Source organism: Olea europaea, chromosome 13 (assembly GCF_002742605.1).
Source record: "Olea europaea var. sylvestris chromosome 13, O_europaea_v1, whole genome shotgun sequence".
Classification (NCBI taxonomy): domain Eukaryota; kingdom Viridiplantae; phylum Streptophyta; class Magnoliopsida; order Lamiales; family Oleaceae; genus Olea; species Olea europaea.
The window spans coordinates 9,343,920-9,351,835 of record NC_036249.1 but is presented as its reverse complement, the minus strand read 5'-3'; positions in this window follow the sequence as shown (position 1 = coordinate 9,351,835).

Sequence of the window (7,916 nt, the reverse complement as noted above, 5' to 3'; positions counted from 1 at the left end):
TTTCCGGACCCAAATGACCCCTATCAACCATCGGTTTAACATTGTAATGTTGTCAAATCATCATTCCATGTAAATATCATCTGTTTTGTTACTTTTATTCAAAGAGACGTCTAACATAGTGACTAAAGGATGATTTTTTCAAAGTTAAATGACTAATATCGAAGACAGAAAAGTAGAGTACCATTTGTCAAAAAAAATAAAATTATGAATTCTTATTAATGAAATTGAAAATTAAAAATGACATTAATTAGTCATATGAAATTTGACTATTAAAAACGACATTCTTAGTTAAAAATGAAAATTACATATCTTACTTAAATGAATATGATAAAATCAGTCCTACCAATCTTCCTCGTCATGAAATTGACATCCTCTTGTTGATAATATCAAAATAATTACGACTTGTTTATATTAAGCTTATTATATTATTATTATTATTAAAATTTTGAACTATCACCTTATTTTTTAATAAAAAACTTTTAAACTCGATTTTTGAATTTAAAAATTAAAAAACATGTATGGATATAATTTCCACATAATAATATTCTATTCATAGTTATTTTTATAGAGAATATATTCTATTCAATGTTATCATATATCCTGGCACGACGAAACAAGATTAGCCCATGGACTTGGATGCCGAATGCATCTAATGCCATATGCATGCCTTGTGGATTTCTCAACTGGGATTCTAATGGATTTTAAAATATTATAAATTTTAATAAATTTTGTTAATTGTATAGATTTTCATATAATCCATAAGAATTTCATTAAAAATTACAAAATTTATGATGTGAATTTTAAATTTGAAATCCATCCAAATCTCTTGCAATTCCTTTATTAATAAAATTCTTATAAATTCACGAGTTATTAATGACACCTAGATTTTAATAGAATATATTAGAATTCATTGGAGATACTTGAATTTATAAGAACTTTTAAAATTCATTAAAATCTTGAGGATACCTTTCCGGGAAAGAACTAATTAACAAACACTAACGAAAATGCTGAAAAGCCAACGGACTAAAAAGAAATTGAGAAGTCCATTTAGTCTTAAGTAAACCGTAACAAACATTCTTATTAGAATTAAAAGATTAGAAGAAATAACATGTTTTGACTGATTAACATAATAATAATAATAATAATAATAATAATAATAATAATAATAATAATAATAATAACATGTTTTGACTGATTAACATAATAATAATAATAATAATAATAATAATAATAATAATAATAATATTAATAATAATAATAATAATAATAATAATAATCAAGAAATAAAGCAGTATAAACATGTAATAATGAAATATGAAATTTGGTAATGGTTTTTACTATCATAGAAATTTGATGTATATAATGATATAAACGTGGTGAAAATTGACATTTTGGTAACATTTTACCTAACCATAGTGATTTTTTATGTTAATGTATTTTCTAGATGGATTGTAGACATTATATATTGGTTGAAGTTAAAATTTAAATAAATATTTCATTTTGAATAATCTAATCTTTTAAATATAACGATTCCATACAATATCACAACTGACAAAGATATCGTGTTCGTCTTGTAACTTCAAATTTATAAATTTGCACACATCCCTGCTTTTTGATAATTATAAAAAGGAATTGACCTCCATGGGACGTATGAAGATAAAATTTAAATAAATGCATGTATGTATGTATCTTTTAGGTTTTAGATAGGCTAATTCAATACTTTCTTATCATATACAAACCTAAGAATATAGGGGATAAATTTATTTATTTATTTTCTCATTATGAGTCATCTAACTTTGTAGAATTCATCTTGTTAGTCGCTCTATCAGTATCCATTGCATACTAAGAAAACAGAGGATGTGTATGATGAAAAAATGACTCGATAACATTCCAACATTATATCTAAAGTAAATTAACAGGTGACAAACCCTAAAGTAATAAAATTAAAAGTCAAAGTTCAACACGACTAAATCCTAAAATTTAAAAATTCGCTTCACTTGGACCCTTTCCGGACCCAAATGACCCCTATCAACCATCGGTTTAACATTGTAATGTTGTCAAATCATCATTCCATGTAAATATCATCTGTTTTGTTACTTTTATTCAAAGAGACGTCTAACATAGTGACTAAAGGATGATTTTTTCAAAGTTAAATGACTAATATCGAAGACAGAAAAGTAGAGTACCATTTGTCAAAAAAAATAAAATTATGAATTCTTATTAATGAAATTGAAAATTAAAAATGACATTAATTAGTCATATGAAATTTGACTATTAAAAACGACATTCTTAGTTAAAAATGAAAATTACATATCTTACTTAAATGAATATGATAAAATCAGTCCTAACAATCTTCCTCGTCATGAAATTGACATCCTCTTGTTGATAATATCAAAATAATTACGACTTGTTTATAAAATAAAAATATTTTTCCTGAAATGTTTTCGTGGCAAATGAGATTTGATTGATTAATATGAAATTTGACTACTCACCCCACAAATACTGGTCCTAAAATTGTTCGACATAATTCTACAAGCATACGAAATCATTGACAAATAATAATTTTAGGAGTAAGAGTATCATTCCACAAGGAATAGATCTTAACTTGAATTGTTGAATTGTACTAATCGAAAATCAATCTCCAATATAACCTAATTAAATATTTGCAATGGTATTTGTGTTTTTTAACTACTAATTTCTATTCTAGTTACTATCGAATCGCAAGAAAAGAGTATGTACGAGTGTGTTAGAGTTATAACTCCACATATTATTCTTGGCCATTTCAATTCTCGACATATATTCTTTAATCTAATTTGTGTATGTATTGGCAAACGGTAATCTAATCTTATTCAATTATTTCTCCCGAGGCAAGCTAAATATATTTTTAATCACAACTCGAAATACCCATATCCTGAATTCCAATGTGAAGAAATGCATTCAATTGCATGATTATCTATTTTGATTACATAAGTCATAAACTATTATGTTTAATTATTGAGCCTTATGTTGATTATCACAATGTTCTAGACTTATTTTAAACCTCCCAAAAATAAAATAAGAATTTTATTATATAAATGTTGATCAAGCGTTCAAATAATCCAAATGCATGAAATATCAATCAATTACACAAATTAAACTAAAACGTTCTTTGAATTAAAACGGTAAAATAATGCTTACGTCTTCATCCCGACAATAACAATTTTGCCTAACATCTTTATAATGAAATACAACAAAAGTTATGAAAATTCATCATTCAGAATATAGAAGTGTAGAAAAAAGTAGAATCCTTTGGTTTTTTTTTTTTTGGATCATCAATTCTAAGCCGTAAATCTTCAAACTCGTAACATTCTTTGCGGTAAATCTCTTTCTAGCCTTGTTCTCCATGTTCTTGAAAGAAAAATATTAAAATTGAAGATATTCTTCAATGTCTCGACTATTCACAAAACGTGAATCTTCTTCCGTGACCCCTCCTCTAATTTTTTTTCATTTTATTTTGGGGACTATTTTTGTGCCTTTAGTAGGCCTAGTATTTCTGGCAAGTGCACCAACTGGTCGGGAGTTCCTCTATTCAATCATTTTCCTTCTTCTTGTTGCTAGATATCTCGTTCATACACATCTTCTCAAGTTGCAAAGCAAAATAATGCTTTCAATGCAGAAAAAGTGAAATTATTTCATTTCAACCACATAATTAATTCTTTTGTGAAAAATGGTCCTATGCTTTGGCTGCTATCGTTCCATTTTAGTGCAATCTGTTTCCTTAGTTTTAGGCGGAGGAGACTAACATAGCTATGAATATTTCAAAGTTGAATGATTATTATTGAAGATAGAAAAGTAGATTGAGTGACCAAACAGGAATTTAATCTATAGTTATATATGTAGAGCAAGACAATCCATGGATTAAGATGCGTAGCCTAACAGCTACAAAAAATTAAGAAAATAACAATTCATAGCAAATTTGTAACCATGCAGCTGTTATCTATTTTGTTTCCTTCTCCAGAGGATAGGCATGAACTTGACTTCTATTACAAGGAATATTACACATTAAGGTTTCGAATATTCAAACGACTTTTGGCCATTTATTGAGATATCTTCCCCTACTTGGTAGAGTCCTTTGCATTTTCTCCATTCCAATTATTATTATTATTATTATTATTATTATTATTATTATTATTATTATGTGGACTTAGTGCATGCACTGCAAAGCCTAAATTTCGTGTCTACAGTCCCTTCTGGATTTAATTTAATAAAAATTATAGTTAATTGCCTTTGTTACCAAATTTCTTCTATATATTTTTCCTTTTCTCATCAACTTCATATTTTCATTCCATCTACTTTTATTCCGTAGGTAACCTTTTGCAAGTAGCTAGGTGACAGAAGTGAATGACAACACGTGATACTACTTATGAAGACAGAGTCGTGATAATATGAAGTGCTAAAGAGATTAGCATTTTTAATTGCACTTGACAATACAACTTATTTGTGTAATCATAATAGTGTGCCAAACCCACTAGACTTGAAAATTTAGCAATGTTTTAAAAACCATTTCAGAATCAGATCAGGGTCGAACCGGATGCCAAAATTAAATAAATATATACGCAAGAAAACTAAAAAATATTGTTGTAGTAGTAGTAGTAGTAGTAGTAGTAATAATAATAATAAAAAATTTTCAGTTTTAGTTTACTATTTCAAAGTAAATATAAATTCATGTTTGTTACTTAAATCTATTATCTTAATTTATTTTAAAACTTTAAAAATTAACAAATTAATATATTCAAAATAATTGCTTTATTCAAAATATAATTAATTTTGATTATGGATTTGTCGGGGCTATGATTTGGTAATGGATATAATGAGTAAACTATTAAATATTTGAAATTGGCTACAAATCTTATCTCACATTGGAAGAGTAATGAAAACAATAGAGGAGGAGTCACTATAAAATGGTTTAGCACTTGTCCTGCATTCGAAGAATAGTGAAGACAATGAAAAAGAAGTCTCTATAAATGGTAATGGCACCCAGAAGAAAATTCTAAACGGGCTTGTTAGTTCAATAAGTGAGCCCATCAAGAAAGGTGAAATTTTTATATAAAAAAAATAAAAATTCTAAACTGTAAAAAACCAAAAATGGTTTTCTGTTGCACGGTCAAACCAACCTGTTTAACGGTTTTATCATCGGTTTTCTATTTCTGGTTAATATTCTATAATCAAATTGGATTTGAGGCACGCTCCTGATTTTCTCGGTTGAATCGATCGGTCTAGTTCGATTTTTAGAACATTGGGATTTAGTCATTTTTAATAGATGCGGAGAACAAAATTTTAGTCATTCAACTTTGAAAAATTCACACTTTAGTCGCTATGTTAGTCTCCCCTGCATAAAATTAATGAAATAGATGGCACACAAATGTAATTATACTCTGTATAAATGAGAAAATAATGGGTTAGCACGCTACTATGATTAAATAAGTATACTTTGTATAGAAACAGACTAATTACATCAATATGCAATATTTACTTTCCTACTTTAATAGTACAGCAATATATATTATTTACTTTCATATTTTACTTGAGTGTCTTGAGCACTCCCCCTCGAGTTGGAGTTGATGTTGATGACGCCCAACTTGCTGAGTGGTACTACAAATTGTGATGTACTCAATGCCTTAGTCAATAAAAGCTTGCACTTTGATCGTTGGTCCTCACATGTGCTGTTTTGATCAAGCCCTCTTGAATCTTTTAATGAACTAAGTGACAATCAATTTCGACATTCTTCGTTCGTTCATAGAAGATCGAATTTGAGGCAATCTGTAAAGATTCAAGAAGCTTGGTTATCGCAGGACATGACCGGCTCGGGATGCTTGGTTCCCAAGTCCTTCAACCAAGTAATTTCACATCATTTAGTAGCCTTAAGAGTAATATTCTGCCGCGGCCGTTGATATGGCCACCGTGGTCTGCTTTTTTATTTTCCAGGATATTGGTGATATTTTAAGAAATACACAATATCCTATTCTAGATCTTCTTGTGTCTTTGCAACGTCCCCAACTTGCATCACAAAAAGCCTTTAATTGAAGTGTGCTTATGGAGGACATCAAAATACATTGTCTTGGCATTCGCTTCAAGGGACCCTATGTGCTTCCTCAAAATGTGGTAAACGTGGTTTGTCCATAAATTAACTTAAAACATGGACAGCAAAGACCAAATCTGGTCTAGTAATGATTAGTTAGATCAATCTTCCTACAAATAGGCCAGTTTCGTTCCATTGGAAACCTTGCTAGCTTAACTCCCAAAAATCCAACGTCTTCCATTGTCTCCAATGCATATTTCCTTGGAGAGAAAGAAATGCCCTTCGATGACTTTACCACTTCTGGGCAGGGGCGGAGCCCCATTAGGTCCAGTGGCACTGACCTTTTGGGCTCCTTTAGGCCCAAATATATTTTTTTTTTTTTTGGTTTTTGAAAGCCTATTTAACAAGTAAATATCCAGATGGAAGCCCAACCCAAATAACCACAACCCATAGCCCGTTTACGTTACCGACCCAGACCCATCATTCTTAAACCATTTGAAATCAAAATCTGCCCAAACCCTTAATCCAATCGCCTCTCTCTCCAGTCGTCTCTCGCCTGCGCTAAACTCAAAGTCGCTACGCCCTTGCACCGGTCACCGGTGGCCGGCATCTCCTTTGTGTGGGCTTTAATCTCCTTCCCTTAGCTCCCGCCTCCCTGTAACTAAGTGTAAGCTCCGCCCTCGGCCCCTGCCGTCTAGATTAGGCCGAAACTGAAGTCGGTGACCGCAACTTAACCACCGTCTGCAAGGCGCCACCGCAGTGCCGCACGGTTCGCACCACCAGCTGCCGCCTGTAAAGACTAAAGAAGGTAATTAATTTCGAATTTAGATGTTCTTCCAAATTCCAACTGAACTGCAGTGCCGTGAGCCGTCTGCCAGTGCAAGTCTGCTGCCTAATTTTTCATTTCTTCGATTTTGCCTGCTGCCTAATTTTCATTTCTTCGATTTTGCAGATTCTCATTGATTCAGTCCTTCTCAGTTTCTCACTCAGTCACTCTGTCAGTAACTTCACTAACTTGGTATGTGAATTTATGTTGTGAAATTGGATTGATATTTGATAGTGTGAAATTGTGAAATAGTATAAATTTTGAAATAGTATAAATTGTGAAATTGCCATCACAATGAAATAGTACTTGTTCACTTGTTAAGTGTGTTTAGCTCTGAATAATGTTTCATTTGAGAAGAGTGACACTAGTAGGAGAATATTGAACCAGGGAGTGGAGAATTGGTGGGATGAATTGATTACCTTCGTTAGGAATTTGATTGATCGATGTTTCCATAGGGACGTGTTTCATTTAACTGTAGTAATGTTCACACTCGAGTGCCTTCAACTGTTTAAGAAATTTCTCCATGAATTATAGAAGTCGGAGTTTGAAGAGGTGGAAAAGAAAGATCCCTTCAGCCCCAAGATGCCCATTAAGAAACAAGATGAGTACATAGTTGGTGCTTTTTCTAACTTTAAATGTATAGTTGGGTACAAGATGAGTACATAGAATATTTTTGGCTTGTTTAGTTGGGTTTGCTTCTGCCATCACAATGAAATAGTATAAATTTTGAAATTGTGAAATAGTATAAATTGTGAAATTGCATTGTGAATTTGCGATTTGGAAGGTGAATTGATATTGTGAAATTGGATTGATAATGTGAAATTATGAATTGGATTGTGAAATGTGAATTACACTTGCGAATTGAAATTGTGAATTTATGATCCTTTTGTTATTATGAATTATTCTCACTCACTTCAAGTAATAACTGGATATCAAATGTTTAAATCCAGATATCAAATGAATAGATACTTTCAACGAAAAAGGAACATAGATAGTGTTGATGAGGGGGCATCGAATAATGTGGATGTTGAT